Source organism: Mauremys reevesii, linkage group 10 (assembly GCF_016161935.1).
Source record: "Mauremys reevesii isolate NIE-2019 linkage group 10, ASM1616193v1, whole genome shotgun sequence".
NCBI classification, from domain to species: Eukaryota; Metazoa; Chordata; order Testudines; family Geoemydidae; genus Mauremys; species Mauremys reevesii.
This window is the reverse complement of record NC_052632.1, coordinates 57,591,042-57,613,061: the sequence shown is the minus strand read 5'-3', so window position 1 is coordinate 57,613,061 and position 22,020 is coordinate 57,591,042. Positions and strand designations below refer to the sequence as shown.

General features: G+C 42.0%; 1 protein-coding gene across 18 annotated transcripts in view; it reads right to left on the bottom strand.

Annotated features, from left to right (window-relative positions):
• RBFOX1 (RNA binding fox-1 homolog 1) overlaps window positions 1-22,020 on the bottom strand; it is a 2,636,561-nt gene that overhangs the window by 1,424,355 nt on the left and 1,190,186 nt on the right. The window contains exon 1 of one of the 18 annotated variants that reach the window (XM_039490606.1): window positions 10,590-10,604. The exons of the other annotated variants lie outside the window; for them this stretch is intronic. The gene's annotated coding sequence lies outside the window, so the exon portion shown is untranslated. Of the gene's footprint in view, window positions 1-10,589; window positions 10,605-22,020 lie in introns of those variants that run through there. 18 annotated transcript variants of the gene reach the window in all.

The following is a 22,020-nucleotide window of genomic DNA, read 5'->3' as shown; positions in this document are numbered from 1 at the left end:
CTTTTAATTGAATGCACATTAAAAAGTAGTAGCAGCAAAGAGTCCTGTGGCACCTTATAGACTAACAGACATACTGGAGCATGAGCTTTCGTGGGTGAATACCCACTTCGTCGGATGCATGTGTAGAGAACTTAATTTTGCTCATTTTTCTTTTGTGTAGCTCTATCTTGCCAGGCTGCAAGATCAAGCCATTTGAACTCTTTGCTAGCAATACTGTCAGCATAAATTCTGAGGTTTAGGTTGGATATTAGGAAAAACTTTTTCACTAGTAGGGTGGTGAAGAACTGGAATGGGTTACCTAGGGAGGTGGTGGAATCTCCTTCCTTAGAGGTTTTTAAGGTCAGGCTTGACAAAGCCCTGGCTGGGATGATTTAGTTGGGTTTGGTCCTGCTTTGAGCAGGGGGTTGGACTAGATGACCTCCTGAGGTCCCTTCCAACCCTGAGATTCTATGATTCTATGAAATCTTGATCATTAATGGAGAATGAATTAACTAATTCTTAAAATAAATACTTGCAAACAGAAACACAGCCTACACAGTAGTATAGTAATTTTAGTTTCTGAACATTCTTATCCTGCAGTTTTAAGGTCCAGGATTAACAGCCCCAAAATTAGTCTCCCTACCATTTTATATTATATGTAAATATTTGCAAACCCCTGTGTAATTCTTTGTGTTATAGGAAATAAAATGATTCAGTTCTGTTTTTTTCCTGTTGCAAAATAAGTAATCAATGCTAGCAACCTAGCTCTCAGCAGCCACCATTGCAACAACAAATCAATGCGTACATACATGTTGTAGAAAACAGATAAAGGAAAGACTACTACTTTGCACTTCTAAAGTGATTTAACCCAGTGATCTCAAAGTGTTCTATATGCATTAATTAAGCCTCACAACCCTCTCTGCAAAGTAAGTATCATTATCTAAATTTTATATCAATGAAATGCAGGCCCAGAGAGCAACTAGGTGACTTTCCCAAGGTCATACATCAAGGCAGGGGCACCACCAAGAATAAATTCCAGGAGTCCTAATTCCCATTTCAGTATTCCATCTGCTAGGCAGCAGTGCCTCAAGAGTGTGTGATAATTACAGAAATTACCCTGCATTATCTGTATGATCCCAAGAGGAAAAAAGAATGACAAGATTTTACATTCACAAATGCCATATACCCCTGACTTCAAATTTCAGTGTGAAAAACCTAAAGTCTTCAGCAAAACAAATAGTTGGGATAAAGCACATCTTGGCTCTAATAAAAAAATAGGATTAAACTGTGGTCTTCAATACACATGGTGAATCTCATTCCCAAAATACTCCTCTGCTTATGGAGTGTATATTGATCTGCTGATATCAATGAAAGGTCTGTCCACATAAGGAAAACAGAAGCAAGATTGGTAAAAATGGATATAAAAACACAATTTTACCCTCAGTCAAACTCAACTCATTTCACACCTCCCAGAACTTTTGAAAGGAAACCAACTGGTGAGTAAATCATAGTTTTCTTAATTATTTAAGTCCCAATCTTTCTGAACAGGGATGAAGTCTTAAATTACTACTATTATTTGGAATACAGAATACTACACAACACAAACTTTGTCTACAAACCATCAAGTAATTACTTATTTGGGTGCTTTCATTGAAACTTAAGTGTCCCATATGTTCCATTATGTGTTCCTTATTTACTTCAAAACCTGCTGTAAAATTCTGCACCTGGCTTACAGCTACAAGTTTAAAAGGTTCTGGAGAACTGCAGAGAAGGAACATTGAATCCTCCCTATTAAGAATCCTCTCTATTGATTCTATTATCAGGCAGTTTTTCCACCTTTAGCCGTATGGATAAGAACATGTTTAATGGTCCCGTCTTAATTACTGGAACTGGCTAGGGACAGTGAGAGTGGCTGAAGGACAAAGCAGCGACTGTGAAGGACATTACTAATCTTATCACAGGTTCCTTTGGAAAAAGAAATACAACTTCTATCTCCACCCTAGTCATTAGTCAGATATAAACAGCCATTTGACTTGACATGGTTATAAGCCCTATTATCACAGTCTAAGCTCATTCTTCATGCAGCTTATTGGAAGATAGATGATGGCCCACTACCAATTCCAGTTAATGGGGTTAGACATATTTCTAAACAATATGTGCGAGGTAAAAGTAGCTAGATGTACATAGGGAATGATTCACTGCACTTTCCTTGTGTAGGAGAAATCCAATTTTAAACACTGGAACTTTTCCAATAAGGGAAACAAATCTGACACCTCTGGCTAACTCTCTATTACAGAACATACCGATAAGGTTTTTTGGTTTTGTTCTTAATTTCTTCCACCCCTTTCTTGTCCAGCAAATAATGGTGACCTACAGACAAATTTGTATTTATAATGAATTATTTTAGTAAATAGTAAATAGTAAATAGTAAACCCTGTCTTTATGGTGTTATGCTTCAGAATATTATTTAAGTTTTATTTCCAGCATTTTCTACCAGTCTGTTTTTAACTCGAATTACTATGCTATTAAATAATTCTCACAATACCCAAGGAAACCTAGGAAATGCCATGTAGTAACACATTTTTCTTGTTCTCATCTACGGTATTGCAAGGCACTTTCCCTTCCTCTAAATCCATCCATAAAACTCATTTATTCCAGCAACCTTCAATAATCACCATTCTCTCTCCCATCTGAAATATCCCATATTTATGTCTGGTTGGCCGACCCTGAGCATTTTTGTCTATCTGTAACATAATAACTTTTGAACATTGTATTTGATCAATTTCAAAACTTCACAGAATATTCTAGGAAATAATGGCCAGGATTCTATTGATTTGGAAGACAGTCAGAAAATTGAAAGGGGAGCATATGAAACCCCTGCCAGCTCCTTAGAACAGCCACAGCTTCAAGCATCTCTGCAATTGTCTATAGATCAGAGAATGGGTTGATAGCAGCCATTAATGCCTTCCAGCATAACAATAACCCATCATCTCTGCTAATTTTCCCAATAGAGTTCTACACATTGACACCCTGAGTAATTTATCTCCCACACAAAAAGAAGATTGGTGGGGAAAAGAGGGAGTGGGGAACCCATGGAAAGAAAAGGTGTGCACACAGCCCTTGTCATGGGGAAGAGAATAGGATATCCTGGAATGTGGAGCAACCGCTAGTGGGGGGAGATTGGGGAACCCTGCTATTTGTGGCAAGAGTGGAATAAGAGTGTGCACTGAGCTCCTGGCATAGGGTGGTAAGAATGGGGATTCCTGGAATGGGGAAAAGGAGGGGAGCACACAGAGTCCATGGCATGGGAGGAAGTGGGAACAACAGTGCTCACAGAGGCAGGAAGAATGGGGGATCTTGGTATGGGAGGAAGGGGAGGTAAAGGGGGCACACAGAACCAATGGCAGGGAGGAGATTAGGGGTTAGTTGTATCAGACCAAGAAGGGGATGGGAGGGTGGCACAAGGGAGCTTGTGGGGGCAAGGCGAGGGATGCAAGGAGCCTCTGCTGGGTTCATTAAGCTCAGCCTACACAAAAGTTACAAAGTGTGCAGCTCCCTAATAAAAGTAAGACCCAAGTTGTGGCTGGCCCTGTGCCAGTGTACAAAGGGAAGAGAAGGAAAGCTTGTATGGAGCATTACATTTCTATCAGACTCTGCACAGAGGCCAGTGACAATATGCCTGGGGAATGTCACGCCTGCCCATGGTTAATGTCGGTGATGCTACACTTATCCTGTCTGCAATGGCCAGCAGAGCGGCTGGCAATAGAGGGGAGCATATACTGCACCACCTGACAAAGTGGCAGAGCTAATACTGTGGAATGTTTGTCTCAGGAGAAGTTCTGAATGACTGCTGCAGCACAGCCTCCTCTGCCGCATAGGCTCTGGCAGTGTGACACAGCTAATCTCTCACTTGTAAGCTCTTGGGGGCCAGGAATGTCTTTCTGTTCCCAAAGCATCATGTAAATGTACAGTATGACTCAAGTGTGTGTGACAATACATAGGACCACAACAAGGATGCAACAGCAGCATGAAAATTACTTACACGTGATTTTTACATGTCATAAAATCTGAAGTGTGTGAGGGGTAATATTCAGCATGATTATAAAGGACAAATATCATTCCTGTTCATGTATGTCATACTGCCACATCCCCATGGATTGCACTGAACAGCTGTGTACACAGACTTTATCTGGATCCATTAATTACGTCATGAGTTTGAGACTTTACATTGTTTTTGTTGACAACTATTTAATTTAGGATGCCTTTCAAGGTCTGAAGCCAGAATTTCTTCAAGGTTTCAAAATCTGAGAACATTTTGTACTTAGTTACATCCTCAAAGGAATCTTTCACAAAAAGGTCATTTTCTACAGTAAGAATAGAGAGTGTACATGATTTGCCATGGGATATAGTATGTGCAAAATTGAAATGAGGATTAAATTAAATTTACAGTGCCATTTAGCCATATATTAGTCATGTTCAGTGCTAAAAATCCAAACTCTGTATAAATGACAGTATTATTACAGCACAATGCAAGTGTAAACTTTTTGCCTTGAAGCATAAAAAATAGAATCATATAATATCAGAGTTGGAAGGGACCTAAGGAGGTCAATCTAGTCCAACCCCCTGCTCAAAGCAGGACCAATCCCTGGACAGATTTTTGCCCCCAATGCCTAAATGGCCCCTCAAGGACTGAACTCACGATTGAGGAGGCCAATGCTGAAACCACTGAGCTATCCCTCCCCCCAGCAGCTATATTTTAATTAAAATCATAGAATCATAGAATCATAGAATTCAAGATCAGAAGGGACCATTATGATCCATCATCTAGCTATCCTCCTGTCCCACACCCTCACCCACCACCCACCTCCACCCCCCCCCCCCTCCTGCCCCTGCCCAGGGGCCCGGCCTGGGGCCAGGAAGGGAAAACCCCTTCTTCCCCTTCCTTCCCCTGAACCCCCCTTCACCCCCGAGCCCCCGGCAACCAGCTGAACCCCCTCCCAAAAAAGAACAAGACTCATACCATATTATCATATTTTAATATTTATAGTGTATGACATAATTGACCCATTCTAATTGACCTTATCCTATATTATACCATCCTATCATACCACTTCTATCCATTAATCTCCTTAATCAATCTATCCTTCTCCCAGTAACTCTGTTTCCCCCCCCTCTCGGTTCCTGGTTCCAGTATTGCCTGTTCTGTTTCCCTTAGTTCGTCTAATTTTTTTCCTTGAATTTCTTGATTTCCAAATTATATCTCCTTGTCCACGTGTCCACATTCCTGTCCCTGAGATCCAATTATTCTCTGAGCTCCCCTTTATCCCCTTATATATATATTATATCTATCCTATATTATCTCTAATCCTATCTCCCAATTAAGGAAACAAAGTTCTCCTCTCCTCTCTCTTTCCTCCCCTTCCTCATTCCATTTCCTCTTCATTCCTCTAGTGGCCCTCTTTGGCCCCTTTTTTTTTTTTTCTTTTCTTAAAACATGGGAAAAAACTGCACACAAAACTACACCAAATCTCTTCCAATATAACTCTATATATACTCCTTACCTCCTTATCCCTACCCTAAATACTCCTCCCTATGCATCTAAAGACCCCAAGACTTTTTTAGCTTTTACACATTCACATCCACTCTCATCTCATCCTATTATCAATATCCTCTCCTCCTCTCCTCCTCCTCCTCTCCTCTCCTACTCCAGTGCCTCCCACAGCTTATAACTAATTAAATAACTAAATCCATAGTCATCCCACTTCTCACCATCACATTCTCACTACTATTTCATCCCTGTTATACAGTTACTCCAGTCATCATCATCCAAATCTCCTGTCCCGATTCCGATCCTTTTTTCCTAATTACAAATGTCTCCCAATCCTGTATCATCACCCAAACTCAGCCTCTCTACTCTCAGGCCCCCAATAAATAAATTAAATAAATAAATAAAAAAACAAAAAAAACCAGAAGGAACTCTCTCCCCCCCAAAACCCCCTCCCCCCCCCCCTTTCCCTTCCCCTCTCCCCCCTCCCCCCCCTCCTTCCCTTCTCTCCTCCTCTTTTTTTTTTTTTCCCCCCATTTTTCTTTTTTTAAATAGTAATTTCAATTCTGCATGCCGTATCAAACTTTACTACTATAATAGAGATATATTAGATCCATTCCCTTGTCTAAAAAAAAAAAAAATCTGTTACTTTCTCAAAGAAGAGGATCAGTTGGTTTGGCACGATCTAATCCATCAATCCATGCTGTATCCCATCCCCCATGCCCCTCATGCTCGAACCTCTCTCTCTAAGATTTTTTTTTTTTTTTTTTTTTTACAGATATTAAACTAACTAAACTGCCTGTAGTGGTCACTTTTTTTTTTTTTTTTGAATATATAGGAACTATTATAGCTAATCTCCAGTCAACAACAACCCCCGAATTTAGAGACTTATTAAAATTTATCTAACGCGGGAGGGGCAATATCACATCACAATTCAATTCCTTATTATTAGAGAGAGATTTATCCCCCCCCCGATTTACTTCCGTTAAGTTGTTCAAGTTTGGCTTCTACCTCAGATACCGTAATGTCTACCCCCATATCTTCATTCCCATCGGTCCCTCTATCACTATTCACAAAGATAGTTTAACACAACACACTTAAATCTTCAACAAGTTTAAATATTAGTGGCCTTTATGTGAGGAAACTTCAGGGACTAGGACTCTCCATTGCCCTGAACATTGGATAGGCATGTATAACAGTGCAAAGCAGGTGCACAATGCTACTAAATGAGAATGGTAATATTTGCACTTGTGTAAATGACCTGGTTGAGGGGTCACATGGTGGAAACTAATTGGGAATGAGTATGCATTAGTGCTAAGTGTCCACAATCAATGCCAAGTGGTTCTGGCAAGAGCCCTTCAATAAAAAAGAGTGCCGCGCTATCTGGAAATGGGGTGTGGGGAGAGTGTGCGCTGATCCAGCTTCTCCCTTAGCAGCTCCCACCAGCAGAGTTCATGTCCACTCCTGAGAAAGGAAAGATTTGCTGGAAATTAATGTCCGCACACTATGGAAGGCTGCGTCAGAAAGACTCCTGCCCTCTTCTGTGGTAAATTCCTTGGAGCAGAGACACCTCAGATAGCACAGATGAAGCTTTCCTGAATGTGGCTTTTTCCATGTGTAAGAGCAAACATAAATACTAGAGCTAGGTGTATAATGTATTTTTCTGTTTATCACCAATTTCAAAAAGCCCCTGCAAAAAAGAGTTAGAGTTGGACCAAAAATCAAAAATTTTGAAATGTTTTGAGTCAAAAAGTCAAAAACAATTTCATTTTGTGTCAAACGTTTCATTTCAACAAAATAAACCATTTTTAAAATTTATTTTAAGGAAATTTTGAAATGAAAGTCATTTTAAAAAAATCAAAACTTGTTTCCAAAAATCTCAAAAGTTTCTTGCTTTTTTTTTTTTATTGATGGGAGTGGGATATCTGGTGTCAAAATGAACAATTAAGCAAAATTAATAAATTCATGGGAAAAGTTTCAGTGTTGCCAAATCATTTTTTGCCAAAAAAGTTTTGGACAAAAATTTTGCTCTGTTTTAGTATACTCCTTTTCCATATCCTGTAAGATGTTAATGGCAGAATCATTGAAACAAGTGGTGTCAAAATGCAAATACCTGGAAAAGTAATGCTCAAGAAAGAACCACAATAAACTTGAAAAATGAGTAACACAGATCCACCATGGTGATCAGACCTAACAAACTGAAACAAACACCTAAAAGAGAGGCTACCATATTTGAAAGATGGCCCAACCAACTTGCTAATTTACTTCTTTTTGAAGTCCAATCCTATAATGTTCTGCTGCCATCCTGTGAGTTTCACTAAAGCTAATGAGAGCTGCAAGTTGTTCAGGATTTGGTGATTGGTTGTGACATAATATATCATCCTTCCAGGTCATATATGTTTAAAATCCACACTGGACTAGAATTCTGTAAGTGAAGTGACTACAATTTTTTTTTTATAGTACTGGTAGTATGCTTCACAGAAATCACTGATGGAGACTGCATGCTTTCAACACAGCACTGTCAAATAGATATTGGCATTCTCTGCTTGATTTTTATTTTATGGCATATACTAGTTTTCCCTGTGTCAATCAGTATGCACATTGACAGAGTATCAGAAGTTATTTCTATTTAAATTGAGATCAGCTTTTGGTATTGCACAACATTTATTTCAATAGGTGTCATGGCCAAAAGGACTTGATTCCTTATGCAGTTGCACAGGCTTTGACCCTATTTATTGGTAGTAAGTAAAACATGCACACAATGAGGGATTTCTATTTGCACAATATAGTTGACAACTTTCTAATTGCACAAAACCAAAAACCCCTGCCCTGCCCCAACCCTTCCCCAAGGCCTCGTCCCTTCTCCGAGGCCCTACCCCTGCTCACTCCATCCCCCCTCCCTCCGTCACTCACTCTCCTCCACCCTCACTCAGTTTCATCAGACGGCTGGGGTGCGGGAAGGGGTGAGGACTCCAGGCTCTGAGATGGGGCAGGGGATTGAGGGTTTGGGGTGCGGGAAGAGGGTGAGGATTGGAGCAGGGGATTGGGGTGCAGTGGGGTATGGGCTCTGGGCTTCAGGTGGGGTCAGAAATGAGGGGTTCAGGGTGAAGGAGCGGGCTCTGGGTTAGGGTGTGTGTGTGGGGTGGGGGCTGAGGACTCCAGCTGGGGGTTCAGGTTCTGGGGTGGTGCTGGGGATGAGGTGTTTGAGGTAGAGGATGCTCCAGGCTGTGGACCAGGACTGGGGTGCAGGAGGGGGTGTGGTCTCTGGGGTGGAGCGATGGGAGGGATGGGGTGCAGGAAGGGGCTCAGGGCTGGGGTAGGGACTTGGGGGAGAGTGGAGTGCGGGCTTCGGGAGGGAGTTTGGGTGCGAGAACAGACTCCGGGCAGGGCAGCGGGTTGGGGTGTGGGAGGGGTTGGCGGAATCCCTGAGGCACTTACCGTGGCTCTCAGAAAGCGGCCGCCAGGTCCCTGCAGCCCCTAGGCGCAGGGAGGCTTTGTGCGCTGCCTTCACGCCCACAGATGCTGCCCCCGCAGCTCCCATTGGTTATGGTTTCCGGCAAATGGGAGCTGTGGAGCCAGAACTAGGAGTGAGGGCAGTGTGCAGAGTCTCCCTGGCTACCCATGTGCCTAGGGGCTGCAAGGACCTGGCGGGTGACTTCTGGGAGAAGCACGGAGCTAGGGCAGGCAGGAAGCCTGCCTTAGCCACAGGCCCCCGCTGTGCCACCGACCGGATTTTTAACGGCCTAGTGGGCGGTGCTGACTGGAGCCACCAGGGTCCATTTTTGACCTGGCAACTCTAATTGAAGTCCTTGTGAGTCATTCTGTGCATTATGTTGAGACATTCTCTAGCATATGAGAGCATGTAAAAGTTCAATCCTATGCTCATGGAAGTTATTCGATTTTTTTCCACTGATATCCATTGCCATTGGATCAGATCCACAAAATAGAAAAAAAATATTTCTATGATATGTAGCCACTTTGCATAAAATATATTTTTCAGTCATGGAAATCTTTATTTTCCCCCCTCTCAGATATATTTCAACATTTTTAAAGGATTTTACTGATTTTTTATGCATGTGTCTTAGTTCAGAATTACACTTTGTGTTTCAATAAGAAGTTCAGCTCCATAATTCCATTTCTCTATATTAAAATAATACCCTGGGGATCCACAGACCACAGGTTGAAAACCACTTATAGTGAAAAGAAGTTGAAGAAAAGCACAGTCAAAGAGCAGTCCATTAAAGAATAGTATTCAAGTCATTTGGTTGTTTAAAAAAAAATAGTTGTGAGGGGGGAATAAAAAAGAAAAATTGAAAAATTATAGAATGTAAAATTACTTGTTTTAATAAATGTTGTTCTAGTCATGTTGGTCTAAGGATATGAGATACAAGGTAAGTGAGGTAATATATTTTATTGGAGCAACATCTGTCTGTGAAAGAGAGAAGCTTTCGAGCTTCACAGAGCTTAGGACCCACCTTGTGTCTCTCATGTTCTAATAAAGAAAGTCAGCATCAGCCACAGCAGAACAAGGAAATTATCCAGTATCAATAAAGAAAATTAATATATTTAACAAACTATTCAGTTGCATACCCACAGTATGTTTGAAAAACGTGCACACTTATGCTGGTCTTCCAGAATCTGTAGACCCTAGATTCTAGAGTAGATAATTTTTTTTTTTTTAAAGTAGCAGGTCAGTGACAGACAATGTTAAAGCAGACATAAATATGTACACACTAGTAAAGCTGCAAATATTTAACAGATGTTGTACTAAGCCTAGAAATGGTTTGGTATTTCCATCTACTACCAAGTCTAGAACTGGCTGAAAATTTTCCACTGATACATTTTTTCAATTGAATTTTTTGACAATGGAGAAATTTTCACAAGAATTTCCACACCTACTAAAGACATTCCTTTGCCCCCATGGGATTCATATGGTTGTGGCTTTCTAAGGGACACAGTTTCCCTCAAGACTAATTTGTGAAGGAATTTCCTGATTTTATTGGCTTAGAGATTTTAAAATGAGGTGTAGTATGATATTCTCCAAGGGTACATCCAGACTACTCACCGGATTAGCGGGTAGCGATTGATCAATCGGGGATCAATATATTGCATCTCGTCTAAACACAGTATATCGATCCCGAACTCACTCCTGGTCGACTCCAGAACTCCACCTGGGCGATGTTAAGGGTAGTTAGCATGAGCAACTCCATTTTGTAAGTTTCCCTATTTTGTATCCATCATTAACTAAAAACAAGCACATCACATACACAGCTCCCAAGGGCAGCATTAAAGAAAGATAAAGTCAGGAACAGGAAAGAGGATAGGAACACAGCTGTAGTAACATAATTAAGGAAAAATTCTAGCATGCAAGGTAACAGCTGGACTGCGCACTAGCCAGCACGCGGACAGTGATTAACTGTAATAGGCTAAAGATAAGAAAATGGCTTGTTTATTGGTTAAGGCTTCCGATTCATGAGGGTAGCATGCACTCCTAAAAAGTATATAACTTCTCTGTAATCTGTAGCCTGGGTCTCTCCCTGACTAGCAGGGGGACACCACGTTCGAACGTTGTTTGAACCTTGCGCAATAAAACTTTGTTATTTGGACACTCTGTAAATCTTTGGTTTTTGTGCCTCAGCCTAGAAACGAACGGTGTGTGGCCTACAGGTATAATTCGCAACAGCGAGCGGTGGAAGAGGAGTCGACGGGGGAGCCGCGGCCGTCAATCCCGCGCCATGAGGATGGGAGGTAAGTCGAAATAAGATACGTCGACTTCAGCTACGCTATTCCCATAGCTCAAGTTGTGTATCTTACATCACCCCCCCCCAAGTGCAGTTTTAAAGTCAGTAATACCTGTATACTTGTGTACAACTAAGATTGCTTTAATTGATGTTAGTTGCAGTAAGTGACTCAACTAATACATTACAACGGAGGTTTCTTGTACCATAGCAAAAGCTGCACAAAACTTTAAAGCAGCCTTAGTGGTATGTGCTTCCAGCAGTTTTAAGGAAAGACATTCAGCAGCCAATATACCTGCATGGACTCTTTTAGAGGTTGCTTAGGAAACCAGAGTCTGCCAGAAGGATTTCACTCAAAGCAGGGTCATTGTAAAGTCTAATGGATGAAGACAGCAAGTCCATGAGTTCAAGTGACTCAATCAGCATTCAGACTGACATTTAGAAGGAAGTATGGGAAGGTGTCAGCAAATTAACCAGCCTTCAACTGGGCAAAGATTATGTCTAGTAGTGGAGAGAACTGTAATGGAATGTGGATACCAATTTATTAGTAGCAACTCTGAATCAGCCTGTAAAATCAAGTAAAGAAGGACAAATGAGAAAGGTGAAATACAGGCTCAAGTAACCTGTCCAGCATGGCACATAAAACATCAGAGTCTTGTAATGCTGCTAAACACTAAGGAGGCAGGTTCAAGAAGCACCTAGTTGACACCAGGCATGGTCAGAGGCTTAACAGAGACATTAACATAGTTATACTCATTCTGACATTACACCTTCTCATTAAGCATTCAGATATTATGGCGGTGAATGCATATAAGTAGATAGATGGATTATTTACTCCCATATTAGTAAAAAACTAACAACCCTTATAGATATAAGAACATAAGAATGGCCGTACCGGGTCAGACCAAAGGTCCATCTAGCCCAGTATCTGTCTACTGATAGTGGCCAATGCCAGGTGCCCCAGAGGGAGTGAACCTAACAAGCAATGATCAAGTGATCTTTCTCCTGCCATCCATCTCCATCCTCTGCCGAACAGAGGCTAGGGACACCATTCTTTACCCATCCTGGCTAATAGCCATTTATGGACTTAGCCACCATGAATTTATCCAGTTCCCTTTTAAACATTGTTATAGTCCTAGCCTTCACAACCTCCTCAGGTAAGGAGTTCCACAAGTTGACTGTGTGCTGCGTGAAGAAGAACTTCCTTTTATTTGTTTTAAACCTGCTGCCTATTAATTTCATTTGGTGACTCCTAGTTCTTGTATTATGGGAATAAGTAAATAACTTTTCCTTATCCACTTTCTCAACATCACTCATGATTTTATATATCTCTATCATATCCCCCCTTAATCTCCTCTTTTCCAAGCTGAAGAGTCCTAGCCTCTGTAATCTTTCTTCGTATGGGACCCGCTCCAAACCCCTAATCATTTTAGTTGCCCTTTTCTCAACCTTTTCTAGTGCTAGAATATCTTTTTTGAGGTGAGGACACCACATCTGTACACAGTATTCGAGATGTGGGCGTACCATGGATTTATATAAGGGCAATAATATATTCTCAGTCTTATTCTCTATCCCCTTTTTAATTATTCCTAACATCCTGTTTGCTTTTTTGACCGCCTCTGCACACTGCGTGGACATCTTCAGAGAACTATCCACGATGACTCCAAGATCTTTTTCCTTACTCGTTGTAGCTAAATTAGCTCCCATCATATTGTATGTATAGTTGGGGTTATTTTTTCCAATGTGCATTACTTTGCATTTATCCACATTACATTTCATTTGCCATTTTGTTGCCCAATCACTTAGTTTTGTGAGATCTTTTTGAAGTTCTTCACAATCTGCTTTGGTCTTAACTATCTTGAGCAGTTTAGTATCATCTGCAAACTTTGCCACCTCACTGTTTACCCCTTTCTCCAGATCATTTATGAATAAATTGAATAGGATTGGTCCTAGGACTGACCCTTGGGGAACACCACTAGTTACCCCTCTCCATTCTGAGAATTTACCATTTATTCCTACCCTTTGTTCCCTGTCTTTTAACCAGTTCTCAATCCATGAAAGGACCTTCCCTTTTATCCCATGACAGCTTAATTTACATAAGAGCCTTTGGTGAGGGCCTTGTCAAAGGCTTTCTGGAAATCTAAGTACACTATGTCCACTGGATCCCCCTTGTCCACGTTTGTTGACCCCTTCAAAGAACATTAATAGTTTAGTAAGACACGATTTCCCTTTACAGAAACCATGCTGACTATTGCTCAACAGTTTGTGTTTTTCTATGTGTCTGACAATTTTATTTTTAACTATTGTTTCGACTAATTTGCCCGGTACCGACGTTAGACTTACCGGTCTGTAATTGCCGGGATCACTTCTAGAGCCCTTTTTAAATATTGGCGTTACATTAGCTAACTTCCAGTCATTGGGTACCGAAGCCGATTTAGACAAAGTTTCAGGAAAACCAATGCTTTAGCTCATCATCAAATGCAGCTGGACTAAAGCGAAGAATGGAATGCAGGTGGTACTTAAAAGCAGTGAGACAGATGTAGTACTGGATTGCAGGACAGAGCATTCTAGGTCAAAGTGATAAAACAAGACCGCAGAGGAACATCACAGGACAAACACGAAACTCAGTAGCGATATGTTCCACTGGGAGCATTAACATCTAATCGGGAACAAACAAACAAACTTAATACACATCTTTCCACTGTACAATAAATACGCTGGGTCAAGAGATTTCAGTGGAATTACTCTAGACTCATTCTCTTGTACAGAGATCAGAATCTTGCTCTTTGTCTACATTTATTTTCATATTTTTAATCCACTTCATATTTTTTCACTATTTTCAGTTGCTCTTTCCAACTCCTGAATTCACACATCAAGTGCTACTTTCACAGTGCAAGTCATATAGATGAGGGAATGCCTTCGACTGGAAATTAGATAATATTTTAAAGGCTTGATAACCATTTGTTGTTCATGGTATTTAATACTGCAATTAAAATGCTTAAAGCATAAAATGTAGGGGGAAGAAAGCCTGAATTGCAATATTGTTTTCAAAAAAGGTGTTTTAAGATTAAGTAAATGTGGGTATAATTTATTGCACCATCTGCAGTGTATGGTCATAACTGATAGGCCAGCTGGTTGCAAAATGAGATACAGTATGTGGGATATTGTACTGTATTCCTCAGTCATATCACTTTACAAGTGATTCCCTTCCATTAAACGGTAAAGTGTCCTTTCTGTTAAATGGATGGAATTTTGCGCTTACTATTTTAAAAACTAACTTACTGGGGAAAGGGTCTCTGTTCTCAAAAGCATAGGAAAAGGCTATCTCTGTGAACAAACCTCTCTCTCACTTCTTCACAACATATTATCAAATATACCACCACATTGCAGCTAATGTGTGTGAAAGGAGGACATGCCTTTGGTCATGACATGTTATGGTCTCCTTTGTAGCAGCCTGAGTTTGTGAACCTTCATGGCATGCTGTAAGGATCATCTTTTTTGTAATGGACTGTATGGTGAGGCTGAGGGGGACTAGTGGTGATGTTACTGAGGGGGTTTATTACATTTTTGTTATATGATGTTGTTGCTGGGGTATTATGTTGATGTGGGAGTTTATTCTGTTTATTTTATAAGATGAAAACTAGCAAGGGTCATATTGTCAACCTCTTACTTTCATTAGGGTGGTGCTTCTTACACAAGTAGACCCATGGACTACACCAAAATGTCTTATGTGAGTAACTGTGCACCAATGAAAGTAAAAGGTTCATACCCTGGCTCTACACAAATTCCTACTATTTTAGTATTGGAAAATTATTTCATTTTATTATTAGAATAATATTTATTATTAGAAAATAAAGTCAATGGGAGCATTCGTGTATTTAAAGTTAAGCATGCACATAAGTGTTGGTGGATCAGAACAGATAAATCAGAAAAACCGAGATAAGCAACTCAGTTATTGTGACAGTGTCTTTCAGGGAGCATTTTGATAATGAAATCCAATGAGAGATTAAAACTAAAACCAATTCTGTGTGATTATAAAAGGCAGAAACTTTTTGTTAAATCACTCTCTTCTTTCAAGCACCTCCTCCTCTTTCCCCCCACCAAATGAGAAAGAGTATCTAAAAGGTGTTCCAGCTGAAGTTCAAATAGATTGTTCTTCATTTTTATAAGACTGTAGGGCATAAAAACCTTAACAGCACCTCTTTAACCATGAAGAGACATCTCAGTTTCTATTTCAAGCTAGAATCTATTAAGTCTGTTCAATTTTTGATTTCCATAGCTGTCGGAATTCGTTTAACCTACAGTTAGCATGTACCCTAAGGCCATGACAGTGTCAACAAATGCAATGACTTCAACCATTGTCTGATGCTCTGTACAAAAGAACTATATTTAAACACAAGATGTAGGTAGGAGTTGCTGTCATTCCAGTTACTGTGCCAGAATGCAAGTTAATTTAAAAAAGAGAGGAAAATACAATATCACTTCTGAATAGTTGCATAAATAGCTGTAGATCCATGATGCAAAAAATAGAACTCTCAGTGCCGTCCATAACTACTGTTGTGCTTTTCTATTATTCTAAATTATAATTTTACACTGGTCTGAATTAAGAATAGGCATGGATTTTATATTTACCATTTTTTTCAGACTGTTTCTAAAATAAGTTACTGAAATACATATTTAGCATTTAATCCTAGTTTGTTTTCAGCCATATACAGTACTATTTACCCAAAATTATTTTGGAGATATTCCAGTCTCTATGTATTAATATTATATTTAGGAAACTAATGATTCATACTTTGTAGCAGAGAAAAAGACAGATATGTCATGTCATTTTGATTTCTCATTAAGAAGCTAAACTGGATGGTTATATAAATATATTATACTGTGATTTTTTTATTTGCACATACTTACAGCTCTTTGCACACACACAGATATATTTATTTACATTTTTTCTTATAAACACCTAAATAAATTAGGTTACCCCATAAACTACTCATTTCCCATTTTTTTCTTAGCCTTGAATATCAGTGGCTTATGATTTAGCAACAATGCATGTAAGAGACAAAGTAAAAGCCTGATTCTGCAAACACTTGTGCATATACTTTAGGCATCAAAGTCAATGGGACTACTCACATGCTTAAATATTTGCACAATCTGGACCCAAGTTATTGGGTACTTATTAAACTTAACTGAAAAAAATTCTTTCATGATCAGACCTTGTATCAGCAAACAACAGTTTTTTATGGTCAAAACAGATTTTTACGATAGAAATGCTGAAATAAGTCCAGGTGTAGGGGTTGACATGCAAATGATATAATGGGTGCAGGCAGCTGGCTATAATTCCTGTTTGTATTTCCAGCCTATTGATCCATGCAGCAAGAGTGTAGCAAGCGCCATAAACAGTATGCAATATATGCTGTATTTATGCAGAAGATACCCAGTCCATTCCTTCCAATAGATATTAAAATGTCACTACATGGGGCATGTAACTACACTAATGACCGTACCTGTAAGCGGGGGGTTGGGGGGGGGGAGATTTGGCTGGCTCGATGAATGAAGGGAACAGTGCTTCAGGCTGGGGGGGCAGGTTGGGCGGAAGACTAAAACTGCGGTAAAAGGGGGGTCAGTATGATCACTGATTCATCTCCTGGGAATGCAGGGTTTAAAAGGGACAGATCTGTGCCTGAATCCTCCCTTTTACATGGAGCAGGCTGAGGCAGCACCCTCCCTCAGAGCATGAGGGAACACAAGCACTTCAGCATGTCTCAGCATGGCTCCACATGGAAACAGAACAGTAAGAAAGGGAGTAATTCTCCCCTTCCTCTGGTCTGTGTAGGGCGAAGCAGGTATGGGACAGTAACAAAGCAACCTGCGGTCTGCTTCAGTCCCTGGGTAGGGACACAAGGAGAGGGAGTGTTTTCCCCCACCCTTCCCCCAGACAGCTGTGTGGTGGGTACAGGCATTAGTGATTCAGGTTTCAAGTTTTTTTCTGCTAAGTGCAGGGGACAGCAGGGGGCAATTTTGCTCAGCTCTCAGTTCACTGTGGAGACAGGACTGTAAGCAGTGAAGGGGGAGACCAAAAGGGAGAGGAAGCCCCCTCCTCAGTGCTTCCCTCAATCCATGCAGAGATAGGCGGGAACGCATTAGTAGTGCCAAAAAGGGAGGGGGAGTTACCTAGTTAGGCTACGTCTACACTGGCAATTGAACGACAAAACTTTTGTCTTTCATAGGTGTTAACCCCTCTATCCCTCACAAAAGACAAAAGTTTTGCCAGTGACATGTGCCAGTGTGAACAATGCTTTGTCAGCAGGAGCGCTCTCTCCCCAACAACGCAAATGCTGCTCGTTGGGGGGGGAGGGGAGGGGAGTTTTTTGTCTGCAGGAGAGACAACAAACAGCAGCTACCCCGAGCAATTTATGGCGGCACGGCTGTAGCGACGCAGCCATGTCACTAAAAGCTGTGTAGTGTAGACATAGCCTTAGTCAGTGCTAATGGACATACTATCCTGGGGTATAGGTAGGAGGAGAAGCGAGACAGAAAAACCCCTCCCGCCCCCCTTAGCAACTGAGCTGTGATACTTTGGTTAGGCGCTGGTTTCAGGTTTTTGCTTGGGGCAGGCAGGGCACAACTTCTCCCTTTTCTGTCAGGCTCAGCACTAGCACTGGGAAAAAGGGGGGATTCAAATGCTGCATAGGGCATATGTAGTGGGGTTATAGGAGTCAGGGGTAGTAGCCATGCAACTGGGACAAGGATCTGGTGCAAGGACAGGGGTGGATGGGCCGGAGAATTTCTGTTTCATTACCAAAGGTAACCCCCTCTCTTCCCCAAGTTCATGGTTTGGGGGACTCCAAGAGAAGCAAACTTCTACCTCAGTCAGCAGGAATTTTCATGCAAGTGGTTAGGACTGTTGTTTCTATTGTTTCTAAGGTTGTCTTCATAGCATTCGGTGTTTACAAAAGTATAGCGGATTACCCGGAGCAACTAAGTACAAGCTGTGAGGGCAACGCTGAATGCAGGCATGTGTCACTGCAGATGCATGTGGCATTGGGCGCAGGCTTCAGGAAGATGCAGGCATCTGTGAGGACAGGCATGTTTGCGGATTACATTTTGGGGTGCATGCAGCATCTTCATGCCACAGCGGTAAGGATATGATCCCAGGGGGAACCAGCATAGGGGTTAAATCAAGTGCCACCCACAAGTTGGCAATGGTACCATTTCCAGTTCAGCTGGAGATGTTAAAGGTGCTCAGTTGAAAGTACCTTAATATAGCAGATGGGGCAGATTACCGTGGGTTTAGTATTCTGTTTATGGAGACTATAAATAATACACTGACAAACAAAAACACATTAGAAGTCATGGGCATGGATGGGGTATGTGGTTTAAAAAACAAACAAACAAAAAATCCAAAAGGATTCCGTAGAAATGAATTGAGGGCAGGGTAGCAGGGCTCTTCACACAATGGCCTGTACATAACTTGTAGGTTTTTCTATTGGGGCTTGGTCCTCAAACAGGCTCCAGGATAATATCCATTATTTTATTACCTTTACTGGGTTTATACTGGCATAGCAGATACCTTGCCTCACTTTTACATAACTGGTTTTGGAAGCTGGCACCAGGAGGATAGTTGGCACTGGGGGTAGGATAGTTAACAATGTAGCCTGGAGAGCCTCTGCCTCCATTCACATGGCAGAACTATGAAACAAGTTTTAACAAATTCATGCAATTACAGGAGCAGGAAGGCTGGTCACTGAATGGCCCATTAAAGAGCAGCGGGTGCTGCAGTACATAGGGTCATGGGAAACCTGTCAACTGGTGTCCTCAACAATCTTGGAATTGCCTCCCAGCTGTTACATTTGTCAGTGGGCTAAAGCAGTGGTTCTCAGCCAGGGGTCCAGGGCCCCCTGGGAGTCTGCAAGCAGGTTTCACGGGGGCTGCCAAGCAGGGCCAACATTAGACTCACTGGGGCCCAGGATAGAAAGCTGAAGCCTCACTGCATGGGGCTGAAGCCCAGGGCCCCACCACCCAGGGCTGAAGCCGATCCTGAGCAATGTAGCTTTGTGGGTACCCCTGTGGCATGAGGCCCCAGGTAATTGCCCTGTTTCTTTACCCCTAATGCCGGGCCTGGCTTTTATATGCAGAAAAACAGGTATTGTGGCATAGCTGGGAGTTGGAGTTTTTATAACATGTTGGGCAGGCCTCAGAAAGAAAAAGGGGCACGCAGGGATATTAAACTTGTGATGGTCAACGGCTGATCAAGGAGGCTGGGGAACATTTGTTATGTTTCTACTGGAAAGTCTGTGAGCTTGGTTCTGCCCCATGGAATTTGGTTCCCACTCATTTGCAATCAGGGGCCACAACAGCAGCAGTATTGGGGCAGTGGCAATTCTTACAATTGGGGATTGGCATTTGGAAGCATACAGTATGTGTGTGCAGCCTCGGGTGGTGAGTCAACATTAATGTGTTGTGATTTCATTCCAGATGTTAAGTATCAGAGAGGTAGCCGTGTTAGTCTGGATCTGTAAGAAACAACAAAGAGTCCTGTGGCACCGTAAAGACTAACAGATGTATTGGAGCATAAGCTTTCGTGGGTGAATACCCACTTTGTCATACGCATGTGGTGGAAATTTCCAGAGGCAGGTATGAATATGCAGGCAAGAATCAGTCTGGAGATAGCGAGGTTAGTTCAATCAGGGAGGATGAGGCCCTCTTCTAGCAGTTGAGGTGTGAACACCAAGCGAGGAGAAACTGCTTTTGTAGTTGGCTAGCCATTCACAGTCTTTGTTTAATCCTGAGCTGATGGTGTCAAATTTGCAAATGAATTGAAGCTCAGTAGTTTCTCTTTGAAGTCTGGTCCTGAAGTGTTTTTGCTGTAAGATGGCTACCTTTCCATCTGCTAGTGTGTGGCCAGGGAGGTTGAAGTGTTCTCCTACAGGTTTTTGTATATTACCATTCCTAATATCTGACTTGTGTCCATTCATCCTTTTACATAGGGACTGTCCAGTTTGGCCGATGTACATAGCAGAGGGGCATTGCTGGCACATGTTGTCGTATATAACATTGGTGGACTTGCAGGTGAATGAACCGGTGATGTTGTAGCTCATCTGGTTAGGTCCTGTGATGGTGTCGCTGGTGTAGATATGTGGGCAGAGTTGGCATCGAGGTTTGTTGCATGGATTGGTTCCTGAGTAAGAGTTGTTATGGTGCGGTGTGTGGTTGCTAGTGAGAATATGCTTAAGGTTGGCGGGGCAAGGACTGACCTGCCTCCCAAGGTCTGTGAAAGCGAGGGATCATTGTCCAGGATGGGTTGTAGATCACTGATGATGCATTGGAGAGGTTTAAGCTGAGGACTGTAGGTGATGGCCAGTGGAGTTCTGTTGATTTCTTTCTTGGGCTTGTCTTGTAGAAAGAGGCTTCTGGGTACACATCTGGCTCTGTTGATTTGTTTCCTTATTTCCTCGTGCGGGTATCGTTTTGAAAATGCTTGGTGAAGATCTTGTAGGTGTTGGTCTCCGTCTGAGGGGTTGGAGCAAATGCAGTTGTAACTCAGTGCTTGGCTGTAGATGATGGATCATGTGGTGTGTCCGAGGTGGAAGCTGGAGGCATGAAGGTAGGCATAGAGGTCGGTGGGTTTTCGGTATAGGGTGGTCTTAACATGACCATCACTTCTTTGTACTGTGGTGTCTAGGAAGTGGATCTCCCGTGTAGATTAATCCAGGCTAAGATTGATGGTGGGGTGGAAGCTGTTGAAATCATGGTGGAATTATTCCAGCGTCTCCTTCCCATGGGTCCAGATGATGAAGATGTTGTCAATGTAGCGTAGGAAGAGAAGGAGCGTGAGTGGACGAGAGATGAGGAAGCATTGTTCCAGGTCAGCCATAAAAATGTTGGCATATTGTGGGGCCATGCGGGTGCCCATAGCAGTACCACTGGTCTAGATGTATATATTGTCACCAAATTTGAAATAATTGTGCATGAGGATAAAGTCACAGAGCTCAGCAATAAGTTGTGCTATGTCATCAGGGATACTGTTCCTGACAGCTTGTATTCCATCTGTGTGTGGGATGTTTGTGTAGAGAGCCTCCACATCCACGGTGGCTAGGATGGTGTTTTCTGGGAGATCACCAATGCATTGTAGTTTTCTCAGGAAATCAGTGACGGAAATAGCTGGGAGTGCTGGTGGCATAGGGTCTGAGTAGAGAGTCCACATATCCGGATAGTCATTCAGTGAGAGTGCCAATTCCAGAGATGATAGGGCGGCCAGGATTTCCAGGTTTGTGGATCCTAGATAGTAGATAGAATAACTCCAATCAGGGCTCTAAGGATGTGTTGATTTGTTCCTGTGTTAGTGTAGGGAGTGTCCTGAGTAGATGGTGCGGTTTCTTAGTATATTTCTCAGTGGGATCTGAGGAAAGTGGCCTGTAGAATTTGGTATTGGAGAGTTGCCTGGCAGCCTCCTTCTGGTAGTCAGATGTTGGCAGACTGGCCATGGAGACCGTGGTGTCAATTTGTGGGCACAGGACTTTTTCTTATGCACATAGGTGGACGTCCTAGTGGCCTTAAGGGTTAGCAACTGGGGGGCCAATGACAGGGCGAGTCTGCGTTGGCATGGAAGGAGGAGCATGTGATTAGACCAGCTGATGCCACTGCTGTGCACCACAGGGGCCAGTCAGCAGTCACCGACATGTGGCGGCACACCAGGGAAAACACTATTTGGAAATGTGTAAAGGGGTTCAATTACTGCCCAGAACAAGAAGGAAC